Source organism: Pleurodeles waltl, chromosome 1_2 (assembly GCF_031143425.1).
Source record: "Pleurodeles waltl isolate 20211129_DDA chromosome 1_2, aPleWal1.hap1.20221129, whole genome shotgun sequence".
Classification (NCBI taxonomy): Eukaryota; Metazoa; Chordata; class Amphibia; order Caudata; family Salamandridae; genus Pleurodeles; species Pleurodeles waltl.
Genome location: NC_090437.1, coordinates 553,184,656 through 553,205,755, shown reverse-complemented (window position 1 = coordinate 553,205,755; position 21,100 = coordinate 553,184,656).

Genomic DNA, 21,100 nt, shown 5'->3' with positions numbered 1-21,100 from the left:
TCACAAAGGGGAAGGGGTCCCATGGGGACCCCTTCCCTTTTGTGAGTGTGTTACCACCAGTCTGACACTGGTAGTAACTGCGAGTTGGTTTGCGACCACATTCGTGGTCACAAAGCAACTCTGAATTGCGATGCGACCAACAAATAGGAAGGGAACACCCCTTCCTATTTGCGAGTCGCATTCCCAAATTGCGAGTCGGTACCGACTCGCAATTTGGTAATGTGCATCGCGTGAGGCCGTTTGCATGGCGCAAACTGCGTTTTTTCGCAGTTTGCGCCATGCAAACGGCGTGCTATATCTGGCCCTAAGAGTGCATGACAGGTGGGTTACTCCATATGTTTTGTGATTTTTTCAATTATCCCATGCTTTACAGCTTTTGTGTAAGCAAGGCCTGGACAACCTGATTGAACCACACGATGAATGCAATTATTTCCTCTGGAGAGACAGAAGCAAAGTGTTGGCATATAATACACAACAACATGTTTGGCAAAAACCAAACACTACATATCACCACATGAATCTCATACTAATCTTCAAACATGTTGGGAAAGGGATGCTCTTTTAGATCTGCCTTGCAGCTTTGTGACCTGCAAGCTTTACCATCACATAGACTACCATAAATGTGTCTCTATTTCAAAGCATTAAAGAGGAAAATCTGAGACCACCAGTACAAAAGTTAAAGCAAATCTCTAATTCAGTTTTGTACAAAGGAATGGGCCAGAATTTGTCTCAGGCAATGTGACTGACTAGTGAACTCATAAAGGAAACATTTACTTTAATGTATTGCTCCTAACGTGGTCTCCATATTTTACAGAGTCAAGTAGTCTGCTTATTTTTTCATAAAAGTTATGGAATTTTCCCTGATATTTGGTTTAATAAAGTCCGACAAAGTGAAATTTCAGTGGGATGTTTGTCACATGAGATTACATTTATCTACTAATAGGACTTGGTGAGATCTAGATGAAAGTCATGTCTATAATATTATGATTAGTACGATTTGGAACTGATAGAGCATGTGTATATTGGGTCTGTGATGTGATGTGATGCTCATCTTCACATGTATTCTGGTGCTTTTGTGCAAGGTGCCCTTGACGAAAGAACTTTGACTGTGACACCTTACATCGAACAAGAGCCAATGTAGTGCTTTCAAGATTAGGGTTGTGTGTGTAGCTATACATCCACTGGTTCGGGCTCAGCGTGGCAGCTTGATTTTGACGCTTTTGTAGCTTGTACATAGAGGACTGTTTTATTCCCATATAATCAAAATTGCTAGAGTCTGCGCGCTAATTTACCAATGCCCTAGAAGTGCTGGCAGGCAGAATGCACTCTTTTTGCTGATTTATCCCATATCCGCTTGACATTCACTGATTGAAATCCAGGGCAGATTTGAGCAGCGTTTATGAATGACTAGCTGCTCAAAGAATTTGTGATCATTATAATTTGTACGTCGTATTCAAACCTTCATTGGAGTTAAAACACTGAACTATTTTTCTTTCAATCAATTTTAGAACAATTCCTACAGAGAGCCTGTGAATCACCTGCATAAACTTCCATTTCCTGTGGCCTTAACACCTGCAACAGTATTTACGAGTTACCAAATAATTATGTAAATCTCTGTCCAAAGGAATATTGAAAACTCAGCAAAGGCATAAAATAATGCACAGTGCTGACGTCTTTCCTTGGTATAATTTTTTAAAGAGCTTCTGCTCTGAATCAATAAAATACGAGGCCATTGACAATGCTTTTTAAATAGGCACCCTCGACATTTTTGAAGATAAATAAATACAATTGTTGCCTCTGAAATGCTCCTAAACAGACTGAGCAGTGTATAGAAATTCAGAATTGCGTTCTTTCTAGATCAAGGATACGTTTTGTGATACAGTTTTTGCTGTTTTAATGTAATTGGTTCTTCACTAGTTTTCTTGTCGTTTTTCAAATTTTCACTTTGTTTCAACCACTGTGGACTGTTGTATTAATCTATTATTGTCTTGTACACCTTTGATGGATCAATAGAAAGTCAGTAATCTAAATGGTAGTGATTAAAGTGAATATTAATAAATTTGGCACTGGACTGAGTCTTAGGGCCTGATTTTGAGGTTGGCGAATGGATTATTCCGTCACAAACGTGCCAGATATCCCGTCCGCTGTATTACGATTCCCATAGGATATAATGGGATCATAATTCGGCAGACAGTATATATCCATCATGTTTCTGATGGAGTAACCCCATCTGCCAAACCCTAAATCAGGTCCATAATGTTCCCATAATGGTTGGTTAAGGGCCAGATGTACTAGCATTAGGAATTGTGATTTCCAGATAGCAATTCTTACCAAATCATTATTTGGAACTTGCAATTCTTAATGCATCAAAGTATTAAATGTCATCATAATCATCATCACTCTATTTCGGTAGAAATGTACCATAAAAGCGCAATACAAAACATTAAAAAAATAGAAATAAAACATAAAATCATTAAAATTTGAGATAATACTCTAAAATCCTAAAAACTTTAAAAAACGAGGTGCAGTACCTGAAGATTTACATAAATATACAGATATAGTGAGGGCGTGCAATATTAGTTGTGCATTGTCTAAGATATAATGGGAACCATGCGTTATATTTCACAACTATAAACTGCATTGCCTGCTACTAATATCTATGGCTAAATTTTGTCTTTTAGAATTCCGAGTCTAAAATGGCAAATAGATTCAAGAAATTTTGCCAAGGAACATGCCAATAGCACAGATGGATTCTATTTGAATATCCTCAAGGCCGGTAAACAATTCCTAAAGCCCATTCGTTTGCATAAAGGGATGATCCAGAGAGCCCTCTGTTTGGAATATGCAGGGCATTGGAAGAGGACGTGGATCATAGATTCTTCGTTCTCACAACCCATTGGGCATGACTTGGACCTATTGGTTGTGTTAGACCATTTATAGGTTAGGGTACACAAGGGAAGGGACCCTATTCTAAATCTGATATACAGAGCACGTGCAAGTGGAGAAAGTAATGTATCCATTAAGTGCTCAAACTCGTAGTGGCTTTTAATTTGTAAAAAACTGCCAGTCATAGCAGAAGAAGAGGCTTCTACCAAATGCGAAGTTTGGACATTAAGCCAAAATGCATCCTTCAATATCTGAATAGCGTTTTTTGGAATAGAAGAAGGGTCCTTCCAGTAGTTTCCCAGACCAAGAGAAGAAAAGGTCTGCTCTACATAAGTGCACCACTTGATTTTTGTAGTAGAGTTGGTGCTCACCAGGTTGATCAGCCCAAGTCTATATGGGATGAGAGAATCTAATGACCAGAGTCGGATCCAAAACAACAATGGCCTTAGGGCGGCAATCTGGCTAATTGGAAAAAGATTTAAATCCATTCGGATTGGCAAGGATGGGGTGCTAAGAGGAACTCTTAACAACATCTTTAAGAAAGAATTTTCCACCCTTCCAAATCCTCCAGGTTGCAATGGCCCCACAGCTCAGCTCCATATAGCCCCCCCTTGCATGAGATTTACATATTTCTAGAGCGGGAGTCATGGCAAATCTGGGGGATCTGGCTGCAAATCTCACAACGCCGCCCGCCCTTTGTTTCAAACACATTGCTGATTTCTGGAGATGAGCATGCCATTTGTGTGAATCTTCCAGTTTTAGTCCTAAATAATCGAAAGCACCCACTCTTTCCAATGTGACACCCTCCAGACGAATAGGTCTCCTCATCTTTTGCTTTTTATCCCCAAAAACCATGTATTTGGTTTTTGTTGAATTGATTTCTAAGCCATGATCTTTGCAAAAGGCCACAAAACTCATGAGCAAGTTAGTGAGACCAGTAGCCGTTTGTGGTTTAACAAGGTGTCGTCAGCAAATAGGAGGCGTGGGATCTTTTGCCCTCCCAATCTGGGGGCATCGCTAGAACATTCCAGAAGATAGGGGATGCATGCATTGACGAACAAGAGAAATAATGTGGGAGCAAGTACACATCCCTGTCTCACGCCACGGTTTGTGGGGAACTCCGATGTTAGCTTGCCTTTCGGGCCCCATCGTATTCTAGCACAATTGCTAGTATAAAGATCTCTAATTATATTTAACATGGGCATGGAACCCCCACACTACTCATCAAGTCAGATTTCAAATCTACAAATGCCACAAAAAGGTGGCCTGAATCCACGTCAACTGTTTTCCATTTATTGGAGAGAAAATGGAAAACCTGGTCAATTGTACTAACTTTGTCTCTAAACCCCGCCTGGAGATGGCTGAGTACTTGATTATCCGCCATCCATTTTTTCAGCCTACTTAGTAACTGGTAGCAGAATATTTTTTGTAAGTTATCTAAGAGGCTGATAGGTCTGTAGTTACCTGGTGTGCCCCTCTCTCCTTTCCTATGTATAGGCACAATGTATACATGTGTACAAATGTAATGTAGTGATTCCTAGTCGGCCACAATTCAGCATAGCTCAGGAATGTTAATGAGGTAGGAGGCAATTTGTGACCTACTAAGAATCACAGCCATCACAGGGATGGTGGCCTGCTGAGGTCAGCAAACCACCTAGTCTGTGACTGCTTTTTAAGTAAGGTTTTTGTTTTTTTAATGCAGCCCGTTTTCCTTAAAGAAAATGGGACCGAATATTTTTTTTATTTTTTTTGTTAGTTTTTCTTTAAGAAAAGTTAGCGTTCCTGGGGGGGCGGGGGCACTCTTCTCTTTAACAAATATTTTTTTCATTAACAAAGGGGAGGGTTTTTTTGTCAATGGATCACCATTACATGTTAGTAGTTAGTAAATTATTAACGTTTTCCAAGCAATTCCATGCCATACTGATTTGGTATTTGGAAGGGACGCCCTAAACACGCCTCTCCCAAATATCAATCAGATTTGCATCACAAACACACATTGCCATTTGGTAAAAGGTTGACGAATCACAATTCAGTGTTTGTACATTTAAAAAAGCATTTTTGCAGTCACAAATGGTTGCCACCTCAAAAATGCTTTGTACATCTGGCCCTAAGTTCCTTTGCACTTCTAATACTTCCTTATGTGCTGGTTGGTATGTCTACACCACTCTGATCTTCAAGAGCCTACATTTCTCACTGAAGGTGTAAGACTGTGTGTTAAAATTACTTGTTTGGGGCATTGATGTGAGTTCACTTGGTCATGTCAGCCTGAACGGATCAGAAATGTGTTGTTATTTGGATTCTATATAGCAGAAAGCCTTCCTAATTGATTGGAAGCCAATTTTCTCTATTGTTATGCAGATAATGCTATATTTCTCAAGAGCCATTTGAGGCTAGCTTATTTTTTTTTAATAAAATACTTTTGCTGCAGTAAATTTCTGTCTCTGATAGTCTTGACTAATCTGCATTAGAATCTCCTCGCACTGATATTTGGTAAATCTTGTCCAAAGCCTTCTCCTTTTCCAAATGTTGGAAAAATCAAAGCAGCTTGCCTCTTCACAAGTTAGAAAAGAAAAGAATGGCATTATTATTTATGCTTCTTCCTCTTAGAGATAATCTTATGGTTTTGTGTGGGTTGTTCATGGATGAACACTGGAACGGTTATGTTCAAGTGCAAATGCCATATTATGTTCTTTTGCATAGCACATTTCTACCTTTTGCATGGCCTAGTATTGCATTTGGATTTTTCCATACCCTTTACAACCCTAGTATTCACATTGGCTTGAGTAAAAGTGAGCTATGCACATTGTATTTTGCTGTGTTCACTTTTGGTGGGCCTGAAGTCTATGACTTCACGTCTAAACTTAGATTCCAGGTTTAAGCTTACCTTTGCGAATCATGCCCTCTATGTATATTTCAAGCAATTGCTTAAAATTGGTAATGCAGACAGCTATGCTGTCAAGCCAGATCTAAAAGGACTATGGGCAACTAGCACCCAGCAGTCATGTCTATTCTAGAGTTTATATGTGACATTTTAACTTTCTAAGTCATAGGTGTATTTTCTACATCATATGCTATGGGCTTATGGGAAATATAAAGAAATCTGTAAAGCATGTAGGAGTACCAAAACAGTTACAATATAGAAAACACAGCACAAAAAAATCCCACTCTAACCTTATTAAAAAGAGAGCATTTTAATAGGAACAATGTACCAAAAGAACAAACATCTAAAAAGGGGAACCAGAGCTGTGCCTTTTTAAAGATTTTAAGTCTTCGCCTTACTAATCTTAGGCTCTGAGGGTTGTGGGCATTTTGGGGAGAGCACTATTGCAATTGCCAGAGTCCACTCATCACTAACACCAAAATCCTGTTTGAAGCTGGCACTGTACCCAGCACAAAAGTGGAGACAGAAGACTTGTGAAACAAAAGCAGGGTTCTTCAGCAAATAGAGGATGCACAAGAATAGTGCTGGCGCCCTTGTCTCTCCCTTTCAAGTGTGACAAACTGTTACATATGGCCAACAAACCAGTCAGGCAATATTTGACACTATGGTGTCAAGAGAATGCTCACAGTCCCAACCGTCCATATTTTATTGAGCTTGGAAAAGTCTTCTCTGCCCATTGAAATCAGCTATTTATGTGCTCCTGAGAGGAATTTCACAACTCCTTTATACTTTTCCCAAGACTAGCACAGGCTGGAAGTTGGCAGAAGCTAATGCTAGTTACCCTACTAACAGCTCAGGCAGGCACCTACATGTCCCACTTTTAAACATCGTGCACCCTACCTTGTATGCTACAAGACTTACATAGGAGCGACTTACTAATATTTAAAAGGGAAGTTTTTACTTGGCAAGTAGGATGATTTTAACAGGCCACACTTACAGGATTTACACTGCCAAGGTCAGGCTACAATGGTAGGCCCGAAGGCATGTTTTCTCTAGTCACACTCATAGATGGTAAAATAAGTGCTGCAGCCCATATGTGACATTTTGTCTTTCTAGGCCATAGGTGCATTTTCTACATCATATTCTATGGCCTTATAAGAAAATTGAATAAGCTAATTTCTTTTTTTTTTAGGGGTCAGGACACATACTGATCAATGAGCAGAAGAGCCCCAATGTGCAGAGTCTAAAACTCAGCATTAAAAGTCAGCAAACAAATGGGGAAGACCATGTAAAAAGTTGCTTTTTCTCACAGTGTTTGTAGTTGTAAACATGTCAATAAACAAAATAATGGCAATAAAAGTGAAGCAAAAAAATAATAATAGCAAAACTTAAACAGACTTTCAGAATATCCCTGCATGAAATGATTGAACCAGTCTCTGTTCTCTAACCCTTTCTTGTTGTTTCTGTCTAAACTGTCATAGCACGAAAGAGGTCCTGTATGAGTTTCTAGGGTGGCCTCTCACCTGCACACCTGAGTGGAACAACAAAAGTGTTGTTCTGTAGGAAAAGATTTTGTACCTCTATGCTTAGTAGCTATGACGTCTCCAGTGAGCCAACAAGGCTGGACTGGCTCTGAGGTGACTGCTCGTGGGCATCACAAAGGATGTTTACAGCTTCTGTTTGCCCAATCCAAGCCTCCCAGGAAGTTAAAGATACCTCTTCATCTTGTACTTGTCTGAACGCAATTTGAACTCATTTTTCTAATTATATTGCAAAGGACAGACATCACATCAAATTATGTCAATGCAAGAATTAACATATTAATATTGTTGCAACTTCAGTAAATTTCATAAAGCATTGCAAATCATATAACTTCATGTATGAATAATTGGTGCACTATCAAACTATAATAAAGCAAAGTATACTTTTGTAAACAATACTACTAAATGTAGCACACATTTATATAAGAAATGTACACTAAAATAAATAAATATATGAAGTACATAAAATTCCAATGAGTGATACAAAAGCAGAAAATGTGAAGATTGGTCAAATATATTTACTTAAGGACTTTTGGTAGGGCATTGCCATAGCCTTTTGTTCATACTAGGAAGCCACAGGTTTTGCTCCAGTTTCATCTTAGTAGTGACACTTTTTTTGTGTTCCTCTAACTCTTTTTTGAGTGTTGTGATGCTTGTTTTGAGGTTATCCCGGTATATCAATAAATCATTTGCATACAGTGAGCAGGTGCAATGAACCCCCTTTATCAGTATTCTGGTTTCGGCACCCAAGTTACTCATCACAGGAGGAAAGAGTTTCATGAGGAAGGCAAAAATGAGGGGTGAGAGTCGACACCCCTGTCTTGTGCCTTTTTTAATTTTGCAAAGTTCTGTTTCTTCCTATACTGTATGCACTCTTCCAAATGGATCTGTATTACGTAGTGAGATCCATTCTGATATACCTTTCCCAAAGCCCATGTGTTGGATCACTGCCTTAATATAGTGCCAAATGACAGAAGCAAGGGCCTTTTCTAAATCAATCAATATTACATTTGGTAGGCGCTCTTCAGGGTGTATAAGCTCTACCATGTGAAAAAGCATTCTGTTGTTGGCCAAGGTGTTCCTCCTGGGGCTAATCCTATTATAATACAGATTTACCACTTGCAGCATGTGGGGCAGAATGAGGTTGACTATAATTGTACTCAATATTTTGTAGTCAATATTTAGCATATACAAGGGGAGGTAAGCACTAGTACTTCTTTCTAATGTTTTTGGGGACTATCTATGCTTATCTCATGGAAAAAGTAAGTTCTCTTCCTAAAATGCATGCATGCATAGTATTTCTAAATTAGGGAATAATGTGTTGGCAAAGACCTTTAGACTTTGTCCAAAAATCTGTTTGACCCAGGCATTTTTCCATTTGTAATGCTGCTATTGCCATCTTGATTTCAGTTTCATTTATAGGGGTTTCAAATTATTATCTGTCTTCTGAGGACAGCATCTGAAGGTTTTTTTCTTCTGTAGATATCGATCAATGATTTATGAGTCTCGTGACTCAGGGAAGGCATCAAACCTGTTATAATATGAGTGAAATGCCAGGTTTATGGTACTTTGTGTAAGTTCAGTTTTCCCTTTTGCATTCTTAATTTTTAGGTTTGGAGAGTGTCCCTCATCCTTCTCAATGCATTATGTGATGACCCTCTGTGCCTTGTCCCATTCCTTATGCGTATGTGTTGGATATTCTCTATAATCTTGGTCTTTAAGTCTGTAAAGGGCCTTTGAGTAAGAGCTTTCAATAACAATGTTGTTGCTTGTATCATGTTATAAGCCTGGTCGGCACTGTCTATCTTTTAGTTTCTCTTCTATTGTATGTAGCTGTTGGGGTATTCCCTTTCATCTACTATATTTAGTTCTAATACAGTGTCCACTCATGACCATCTTAAAAGCTTCCCATTCCCTAGCAGGGTTTGGGGTTGTGGCCAACTATAAAAACAAAACACCCCCTTATGATTGTGGAAAAATGCCCCTTCTGCTCCACCAGATTGTTTGCCTGTTGTTGAACCCTCTATTTTAGCTACCTGTAGAACTTTGTGTATTTTACTCCTTGTAACCAACCTGTGCTGCCCCTTTTAACATGATGAAATTGTCATTTCCCTAGTTCCCATATTTCTCTTAACTATAAGTCCCTTGTGCATGGTACAAAGTATACAGAGGCCTGTATGCTAAATGTCACCTGTGGATTGCAGCACCCATTGTGCCACCCATTACAGTGGCAGTGCAAGCATGTTGCAGTTTTCAATTGCAAATTTGACCTATCAAAACAGCTTCTTTTAACAAGTCAAAACCTTGCTTTTAAATATTTATATGTCACTTTTATGTAATCATATTGCCTGTGAGACAGGGTGCATGGTATTTAAAAGTAGGACTTGTAGGATTTTAATGTTAAACATGTTCTTATAGTGAGGAAGCCCCACAAGCTATTTTCATTGTAGCAAGGTTGGATGTTTCGTTGGAAAACACCAAGTTACATTATTTACATTTAATAATGCTGATTTTGGTTAGGAAACAGCTAGACAAATAATTGCACAGTTATTATTAATAGTTACTCAAAATTCAATTCCAAGATGCAGTTGGATTTTTGATAAATAGTTAGGAAAAGGTTCTTTTAGAAACTTGCATTTCCCAGCCTAAACTCTCTGCAGGCCCAATTGGGTGTGCTCTCCAACTTCTGTTAATCAGTAATTAACCATTGATTAGGTGTGAATAGGTGTGAAATGCCTCCCTGGAGCAAACAATAGGCTTACATGAATGGGCCGAGATGACAACTCTGAATTTAACAGAATATGCAGGGTAAAGCTCTGAGCATACTTTTTGACAATATAACATCAAATATTGCTTGAATGTTGAGTCTTCTTTGATGTCTGCTTGGATTTTACTTATGACATCTGGGGCAACAGGATGCCAAAACAATAATTATGTATCGCTCTCTGGTTTATTGAAAACACTGCTCTGTTCTACCGTACTTTTTTCTCTTTTTTTGTCGGTACAATGAGTGTCACAAACTGGATTTTAGAGTAATGTGTGGGTGGACACTTTGAGTACCATAATACACTCCCTCCCCACATGCTCTCAGAGCCTAAGTTTAGCATGTTCAAAGACTTCTACCATCTTGAAAATGTCCAGTCCAGATCAGGTTAGCCTGGGAAATATTTATCCCATTGTTTAGAGCATGAAAGAAGTCATTCCCACCGCTAGCTTGTGCCAGGCATGAATGTGGCCTCTTCAGGCAGAACACTCCTGGGCCTGAGGAAAGTCAGAAGAGGACTCAACCTTCTATCGGAGATCTGAGAAGAGCCCTGAAAGACCTGGACGCGTTCTTTCTTGTACCTAGGACAAAGAAGAGGGCTCCAATGGCCACAAGGCTGACCTGTTCAAGCTATAGGAATACAACAAACTACAAGAGGCCTTTCCTGAAACTACCCAGCTGTTCAGTGGCAAATGAACCTGGATTGGCCAATGCTTTGTGGTCTCTACCTTACACCCCCTGAGTCTGTAAGTACCTCCCCTGAGGTCTTGGGAGGCTTTAGAAGTGTACTCCTGTGGTGAATTGAGTCTTAAAGCTCTAAAGTCACATGGGAAAAACCTCTGACCACTAGGTTCCAGTATACCACAATCAATTAATATCATTGGCAATTTATGTTTCTTTGTGCTATTACTACTTAAAACTTTAAAAATTATATCACTGGTTCCACTTATTAATTGTTTGTCATTTGTTTATTAAATTTATTAAATATTACTCTATTTGTATAATTAGGATTGGGATTTTTATTGTTTTGCATTTCATCTTTATCACTGCTTTTGTTCTGCATAAATATTTTAGACAGTGCCAAAAAGAAGCCTGTCTTCTTCCTGGAGGTTGAGTTCAGGTTTATTTAGTGACTTTATGGTTTTACTTGACAAGGGTTCTGATTGTTCCTTGGGGTGGTTGAGCCCCAAATAATAATCTAATTTCTTACAATGATGCTTCTTCTAGCTCACTTGGTTGCAGTCTCCACATTGCAATGGTGAGTCTCTTCTTTCTCCAACTAAAGGTGGCAATCAGTGTGTTGTTGTCGGACAGTGACTTGCCCACATATTCTAACCTACTCACTTGGGAGATGGAGCAATATAGTATGTCAAATTTGACATGTTAGTCAAGAATTGTCAAATAATGGGAGTACTCATTCTCCATTCTTCAAATATATGTGAGCTTCACGTTCTCAACACATTTCCTTGGTGAGCCCAGTGGGAGATGGGAATCTATTCAGATCTATATCTGCTATAATCTTGAAGTCTCTGACTATTAATATAGGAATGTGTGGCCAGTTATTAATTCTTTCAGATAGCTTCTGATAGAATTGAAGTATGTCTATGTTGGGAGCATTTACAGTAATCCATACCATCTAACCTTCCATTTTCAAGGACATACAGTCCTTCAGCCTCTATGTCAGTATGTAACTCTTGAACAGCGTTACAGGTTGAGCCAAACAAGTGCACCACTAGCATCCTGGAGTAGATGGCAGCAAACAATTTGCACTTGTTGTTCATCTTTTTCCCAATCTGTACCTCTCTACTTGATCTATGTGCATCTTTTAGATAGTATCTGTTCAATCTCTTTTTTGATGTATGATGGCATCCTATATCTTTTGATAATATTATTCATGCCTGTAATGTCCAAGTCATGAAGCTATAATCTGCTTTGTTTTTACCTGTTGTTAACATTAGGACCAGCTTTAGTGGTATTTTCAACCTTCCCACCTCCTCCTATCCTCAATGTGTACATATATGGCATACTAAAGATGTAGCAAATTTTCCCCAACACATCATAATCTGCCTTCAGGACAGATATCTCTTTCTGACAGAGTTGTGGCAGGTGAGCAGTGTGCTCTTATGTAAGGAGATTGCCTCCAGTGTCAGCCCACATCCGTTTTACCAACATGTTGAGCCTTTGAAGGTCAACCAAAAATCCATTTATTTGCCCTGAGTACTCCATTGCATACAATGCAGCTTTTCAACAAGCGCCTCTGCCTTCCTTTCTACACTGACTACTCATCAGGATGGCGGGACAAGCTATTACTGTTTCCCAATAAGTACAAGAAAGTCAGCCAAAGTGATTGCGGCCCTCTGCCCTCCTCCCCCTCACTTATCATATGGCACTCAGCCCAGCTATGTAGTATGGCATGCTGTGTCCTCTTCCCGGCGGGGTGGAGGATATCCTTCTTGGAATATGCAGAGTGTTCTCTTTGGTTCTATGTGACCCCTTCCTAGGATCCCTCAGTAGTGAAGGGATATGCATCCCAATTCAAGATGTCTGCCACATGTCAAAATGATAAAGGTAATTTCAAATCCTTCAAGCAAGGCTAATTGGTTTGACATAATTTTCTGTCTCCAGTCTGTAAAAGGTAGAAAGATGCTCCACTCTTTGTGTTGCAACTCTTCAAGTTGTTCATCATGTTCCATGCTCATGACTAGTGTCTAACTTTCTTTCCTGCATCATTTGCTGTACCTCCTTCGGCTCTATTTCTCCTGTGCAGACCTGGCCTTAGCATTCTTCTAGCTGTTTCATCAGCCAAGATTCTCTAGCTCCTGAAGTCCCATCTCCAGTTTGGAGGTTTTTACCTTTGGGTTTCTTCCTTCTTTGGGGCTTTTTTGGAGGGCACTTTTCTGCTGGGCACTACCTAGTGTCAGCAGCATCATGACTACTGGAAGGCGCCACCATTACCACTGGTAGACCAAGACAGTGAAGACCTGCATATCCAGATTCAAAGGCAGCCTGAGAGACTCCACCAAACATCTGAGCAGTGTCATTGCATCATTCCAGTGTCAGGCATTAATTTACCCCAAGGCTGACGAATATGAGGACTGTGGCCTGAGGAGTCACTCAGTAATCATAGAGTCCTTCAGAGTTCACTGATCTAATTATAAGTCTGCTGTTGCCAAATCTGCAGGAGTTTTTTTATCTTGTGGGGCAATATCTTTCCGTCTTGCAACAGTCACTGCCTTTTTTGCTTTCTCTTATCTGGGCGAGTACCACTTTTAAGATTTTCTGTGGTGTGGCATTATGTAACTCCTTTGACTTCTTCTCCTCTGTTAATTTGTTGAGCCAGTCATTTCTGCAGGTGTGTTCTCCTCCATCCACTTCCTTAGGGTCTGTGAAGAATCAGGATTGTTTACCCTCACAGGTCACCTTTAGAGTGGCTGGAAACAGCAACATGTTATGTTGTCTCTTAGTTTTCTATTTACTTACAGTAAGGAACATCTTGGTTGTTGCACAGCTGCCATGTGGTGTGAAATGTTTTGAACATTTGAACCATACTATATTTAATTGTATGATGGTTTGTCATCCTCACTGTTCTCAGGGAGGTGTGTCGATCACAAAAGTGAAGCAGCTTGGCCTCAACTTGTCAGGAAGCACCCCTCTGGGGGGTTTCCTTGTTGTTACTCTGTCCCCCATTCAAATACATTGAATTTGGGGAGTTCAAATTGTTAGCAATCCTGCTCTCAAAGTACTCTATCCTGCCCATTCCTTCTGTTCCATCTACCAGGCCCACAGCTCTCATGTTGTTCTACCTGGCCCATCCCTCAGAATCTTTGTTCCCATACCCTAGGAGTCATACTCTTTCTGTGAGCTTTTGAAGTATGGATTTTATGTTTGTGGCATTTGACTGCAGCTCTTCTGGTGCTGTCTCTGTTTGCTCCATTCTGTTGGAGAACTTTCTCTGTTGCTTTCTAAGAAAGCTCTAATCAACTGCTACAATGTCATTTTTAGTTTCCAGTGCTTCCCTTAATGAAAGAATTGTTTCCAATATTCTGACTAGGCTCTCACTATGGGCCTCCCAAGGCCACACCGATCTGTTAGTAGCTAGCTCTGGCTGCTCGGAGAAGCAGAGCTCTCTCTAAGGTTCTTAGTTCTGTCCATGATTTTTCCCTCTGGATGTTGTAGTACTGAATACAGCTCTAGTGGATGCTATCCAACTGTGTTTGACCTGCTCAGGCTGTAGTGGCTTATGAGGCTTTGCTACTTATTTCAGTTAGTTCAGATTAATATGTTTTGCTGCCAATTGGCCTTAGCCCCAAATGTACTCTGGTCTCTAGGTTCAGTTCCAGCTATTCTGCCTGCTAAGGTTTCCCTGTGCAAGCCCACTCTCCAATTTTCGCTTCCCATTTCACTAGTTGCAATATTTAACAGTTTGGCGTGGGTTTAAATTACAGTTAGCCTTGCTGCCGCTTGGTGCTTATAGGTGCGCATGTTCATGCAAAGAGTTGTGCTGCACCCTTTTTCTCCCCCTTAGTGCTTTGGGTCGGACAGAGCTTTTGCTTCCTTATTGTGCAGGCCTTGATTGGACCCTCTGTTTCCTATAGTCTTTGTACTGTAGGAGAATTCACTCTTCCTCCTTGAGTGCATCAAACCCCCTCATCTTCTTTAGAGGGTGCCCAGGGTCCCACCAATATCTTGTCAAGGTTTGGTGCATGCAGCCTTTGCTCTTGGGCCTTTTTGCCTCCAGCCAGCATCCACCGGCAGCCCAAGGCAGTTCAATGTTGCTGTGTCCTTCAGTGGATGAGCCAAGCAGTGGGGGCTATTTGTGAGAGTGGCCCAGTAGTTTTCCCGTGCCTTACCACCTCAGCTACCCACCAGGTGCGGCCCATCCTTTATGGTGGAGGGGCCACACCCCCCCCCACCTTTTGCCTCTCATGAAGAGTGTCTGTCAGGCTGAACAAAGGTCAGCCTGACAGGCACTCTTCATGTTCAGGTCAGGCAGGCAGCAGCAGACATGCACCATTTGTGCAGACTCCTGGCTGCCTGAGATGAACTTTGCTGGGCTGAGGAGGTCACAGCTCCTATGGGCGTGACCTCCTCGGCTCAGCAAAGGTGCCTTGAGGCCCTCCCCTGGGTGACGAGGAAAGTGTCACCCATTGACTTCGCCCTGGGTGCTTCAGGTTTAAGCCCTGAAGTGCCCAGGGAGAATGTCAATCAGTGACAATTTGTCACATAGTGGGGTGGGGTCAGCAGTCTCATTGACCCCATCCCACTCTGTGATGAGGCTGGGACTGCTGCCTTCCCTCATTGGCTGACCTAAGGTCAGCCAATGAGGGAAGGCAGCAGTCCCAATCCTCCTGGGACCTCCGAGGCTTAAGGTAAGTATGTGTGTGATGTTTTTAAATGAATGTTTGGTGCGTGCATGCATGTTTGAATGTTATGAATGCTGTTAAAGGATGTGCGTGTGTGTGAAAGAATGAGTGTGTGTGATCTTTTAAAATGAATATTTGGTGTGTGCGTGCATGTTTGAATGTTATGAGTGTTAATGGATGTGTGTGCGTGCATGTGTGAAAGAATGAGTGTGTGTGTGATGTTTTAAAATGAATGGTGCGTGCATGCATGCATGTTTGAATGTTATGAGTGTTGTTAATGGATGTGCGTGCGTGCCTGTGTGTGTGAAAGAATGTGTGTGTGAACTTTTAAAATGAATGTTTGTTGCGTGCGTGCATCTTTGAATGTTATGAGTGTTAATGGATGTGCGTGCGTGCGTGTGTGTTTGTGTGAAAGAATGAATGTGTGTGTGTGTGTGCTTCCTGCCCACCCCCTACCGCCTAAAGCTGCCAGCCGCCACTGCTACCCACTGACAACCACAGGTCCAGCCACCTGCTAAGCATGCCAAATTGGTTCCTAGACAGTCCTGCTTCTTCCTCCAAGGCTACTCCTAGCTTCCGCTGTGCTCTGTTTTACCTAGAGGGCTCCTCTTCAGTCAAGGTTCCAACACTGAATTCTGACCTCTGGGTGAGGGTCAGGGTCCCAGCTGCTCGGCTGAGTCTGGGTCTCCAGGACTTTCCCAATCACATTGGCTGGGATGCCAACAAAATGAGGCAGCCCTCATGCTCATCAGAGCCCAATTCTTTTCAGGTAGGTATGTCACAGCGGCTCGCCTCATTTTTACTCTGTATCAGGACAGTAATGGATTGGGGGCCAACAACTAAAACTCCCTCAATGTATTCCTTACACCACTGCTGCCTTGACACACGCTGGCTCCACCTTTTTCTAATTTTCTAAATGTTTTTGTGAGGATGTACTCTTAAGCCACCTACCACCTTTCACCGCCAGTATTTGGTAATAGTTCATCTGGAACTTTTACTGGACTTTTAATGAAATGCCTGGGCATAAGATAACTTTTCCGGAGCTGGACTGGAAACAAAATCAGCCCAGTCAAAAATGTTCAAACCAGTCCAACACTGCTGGTGGGTGCAACACAAAAATTGGGTTAGATGGGCACAGTTCCGTGATAGCAGTCCATCCTTTTCCCTAGCTTGCTGCCCAGCTGGAAAATGGTGGACTGGTAGAATGACCACTCCAGCCCTGTGGGCATCTGAAGTGGCTGTACTTGAACATGTAATGCCAGTGCCGAATGCATTTTACGTTATCACTCTGGTTATATATTGGTGGTACCTAAACATTTTACTATCTCTTTCTGTAAGGTTTTTGATACTTTATTAATTCAGCTCTTAGTGTGTTATCCGTATTTACATTTGTTGCTGAAATAGTGGGCAAAAAACGATGAATTTATATGCGCCTTATTAATTTCGAGTGGTTCTGCTGAGTTCAAGCATTTCACCCATCACCTTTCCGTTTTCCGTTCTGTTAGCCCTGCATTTTTGTGAACTGAGATCCGTGATTTTAAAAAGCATACTTTTAGCACCTGCTCTCCTTCAAGACGATAATGGACTACATTGCAGTATAACGAGTTTTCTTCGAGTTTTCTTTTATATCTTACAGCACTTTGTCGGGCTCACATAGGTGGTCATTCTGACCCTGGCGGTCTTTGACCGCCAGGGCGGAGGACCGCGGGAGCACCGCCGACAGGCCGGCGGTGCTCCAATGGGGATTCCGACCGCGGCGGTAAAGCCGCGGTCGGACCGGCACCACTGGCGGGGTCCCGCCAGTGTACCGCGGCCCCATTGAATCCTCCGCGGCGGCGCAGCTTGCTGCACCGCCGCGGGGATTCCGACCCCCCCTACCGCCATCCAGATCCCGGCGGTCGGACCGCCGAGATCCGGATGGCGGTAGGGGGGGTCGCGGGGCCCCTGGGGGCCCCTGCAGTGCCCATGCCACTGGCATGGGCATTGCAGGGGCCCCCGTAAGAGGGCCCCTACATGTATTTCACTGTCTGCTGCGCAGACAGTGAAATACGCGACGGGTGCAACTGCACCCGTCGCACAGCTTCCACTCCGCCGGCTCGATTCCGAGCCGGCTTCCTCGTGGAAGCCTCTTTCCCGCTGGGCTGGCTGGCGGTCTGAAGGCGACCGCCCGCCAGCCCAGCGGGAAAGTCAGAATTACCGCCGCGGTCTTTCGACCGCGGAACGGTAACCTGACGGCGGGACTTTGGCGGGCGGCCTCCGCCGCCCGCCAAGGTCAGAATGAGGGCCATAATGTATAAGGTAGGTAGAGACGTCGTATGTCAAGACACCTGCTTAAACACCCCGCTCTCTCTTGCCATATAGTACTAAATTGTTAACTCCTCCTTGTATTCAATATATTTTTTAAAAAATGAGGATACTTCCACGTTAATTCATCTGAAAGATATGAGCATCTATCTGCTTCCTGCTGTGCATTTTGTTGCAGCTTCATTCCTCCTCATATTCGGCCATCCACATAGGCAATGCCCGTCAAACAAGAAAAGGCAAAGCTAATGCATGTCTATTTACCAACTCGCAGATAAAGAGCAGACCAAGAGTACATTTAATGTTTATGATTCTTGTATGCCCCAAGTGAACTGTTGACAGTTTTTTCTATTATGTCTCATTACGAACCTGGGGCCAGATGTAGCAAAGGGTTTTTCCCATTCTGTGTCAATGGGAAAATGTGTTTGTACATATGGCCCAAGATAACTGTCTGGGCAGTACACTTCCCAACAACTTAGTAAGTAGCAATTTTGTTTCCGATGATCTTCATTTATGCACCGACTTTTTTTACTTTCATTCTACTATCCTTGACAACTGTCCAGAATCAATATTTTTTTCTTCTTGCTGTTTATTGTTTGTGCAGATGCCCACGTCTAACAACATTTTGTGTCAAAAAATGAAGAAGTAAGAAATTAACTCCTGGCAATTCAAGCCACGAATGAAAAGGAACCTCATTTATTTATCCCATTTCAACAAGTCCCCAATTAAATTCCGCTGTCGTTGTTACACTGAGAAAAAACATTGTTTGAGAATTACTCTGGTGGAATTTCCATTGCAGTATTTTTTTTATTCGCTGTGTTTTCTAATTGAGAGTAAATATATACAAATCAACCTCTTCCAGCCCCAATAGGAACATCCAAGCCAAACTTCCAAGTTTCATCCTCATTGAAGGGAAAATCAGATAATAAACTGTGTGTGTTTGCCATGTTGGGCCTTATCATTAGGTGCATTTTGAAACCTGTGGCATGGTCCGGAACAGCAATGTGCAGCCTGAATCCTGCCGCTGGCTCCATGAACTAACTGACCCACCCTTTATGATTCAGGGCAAGAATAACAAAGGCACTGTTGGGTAGAATGTTTGGATTAACCTCAGCCACCTACAATTACTGTGGGCCTGGAATGCCAGGCCTCCTTCAATCTCATCAGGACCACAAGAAATACCAGACCGGAATCAGCACTGTAATGTAAGTTAAATTCTATAGCACACTGCCATACGATATTTATTTTAGGGCATACCTGCAACAGTGCTTGTTTTCCGATTCAGAGGGGACATAGGCCCTGATTCTAACCCCGGCGGTCTTCGACCGCCGGGGCGAGGGTCGGCGGGAGCACCGCCGACAGGCCGGCGGTGCCCCGCAGGGCATTCTGACCGCGGCGCTTTGGCCGCGGTCAGAAAGGGTAAACCGGCGGTTTCCCGCCAGTTTACCGCTGCCCTTAGAATCCCCATGGCGGCGCAGCTTGCTGCGCCGCCATGGGGGATTCTGACACCCCCTACCGCCATCCTGTTCCTGGCGGTTCGCCCGCCAGGAACAGGATGGCGGTAGGGGGTGCCGCGGGGCCCCTGGGGGCCCCTGCCGTGCCCATGCCAATGGCATGGGCACGGCAGGGGCCCCCGTAAGAGGGCCCCGCAAAGTATTTCAGTGTCTGCCTTGCAGACACTGAAATACGCGACGGGTGCCACTGCACCCGTCGCACCTTCCCACTCCGCCGGCTCGATTACGAGCCGGCATCCTCGTGGGAAGGGAGTTTTTCCCTGGGCTGGCGGGCGGTCTTTTGGAGACCGCCCGCCAGCCCAGGGAAAAACTCATAATACCCTCCGCGGTCTTCTGACCGCGGAGCGGTATAATGGGGGCGGAATTCCGGCGGGCGGCCTCCGCCGCCCGCCGGAATCAGAATCACCCCCATAGTCTGTCACATCAGGTTGCACTGTTCATTGTGTGATAGGGTCAAGTCCGATTTGTATATGGTTGAGAAATGCGTTCAGAATAATTGTAGCTGAATTTCCGGCATTCCAGCTATCAGATTTTTTATGTCTTGAATGACAGTGCAGTTGTCTACAAGGCCTATTGTTTTGAATATTCAAATAGATATGGGAATCGGGCTTTGAATCAGCCCCCTTTATCCATTGGCATCTTTATGTAATACCCCTTAATTTATTTGTTTGAAACATTGCTTTTCCCTTCCTCCACTTCTTTGTGTAATACCCTTCACCCATTGGTTTTCAACCCTGTAAGTCCTCTTCAGCCATTGACTTAATTATGGGGTACCCCTTACATCGATTGGTTTGAGACATTGTCATTCACATCTTTTTAAAAAAAATCTTTATTTATGCATATAAAAGGATGCATACAAATTTGCACTGCATTATATCCACATTTTCTAAGTGGTATATTTCAGTCCAGCCGCTCAGGCCAATGTCAATACCATGTTAGTGTCCACAGTTCCATTTCTGCATACAGTGCTATTACCTAGCGTGCATGGAGAATTAACACAATGATGGTAATAGGCTAGGTCGTCTCAACATCTACAGAACTCAGAAAGCATAGAGACTAGTGGCAGTATCCCCTACGGGTTCAGTGCAGTATACATTGAAACTTTAACTATTGAACATAACACTGTAAGCTTTAGTTATCACAGACAAGCCTGAAGAGAGAGCAACGGTTATCATCCATTCATCCAAGCCAACAAGCACAAGCAGGGGAGAGGTCGGGGGAGGGGGCCAGCAGGACATCAGCCTGTGGACAAGCAGGGATCCTTCACTAGTTGAGAAAAGAGGAGGGCCAACTCACGAATACACAAACGCCAAGAGGGAAAAAATGGAAGCACCCTCTCTCTCAAAAATTCAAAAACTTATGACCATACACCCATAGCTCACATACCCATTTCTAGAGCAGCCCAACCAGGGCTAGAGCTCAACTAGCGGAAGCATCTGTTAAGGAGTCCTCCCCATCACTCCTCTGCACACCGGGTAACCCATCAATCATACTTTGCTAGATCTCCAGATCACGTTCACCATGTTCATCCACTCAAATCTTTCATAGGCGGCATTCCTCTGCAGTCGCCCATTCAATTAAATCACCTAGCCAAGTAATATGTAGCAGGGGTTCGGGCTGGCCCACCGGATCGCAATGCGTCTCCGCCAAAATAAGCCCCAACTGCACAAATCTGTATGCCATTTTGCGTCCCTTTTTGGGAATCGGAAGCAGACCCAGCAGGCAGTGCTTCATTGTGACCTTCATTCCAACAGCCGCCACCTCCCTCAGTGTCTTCACCACTTCTCACCAAAAGGATTGAAACGAGCCACAGATCCACGCTATGTGTTCAAATGAAGCCAAAGGCACGT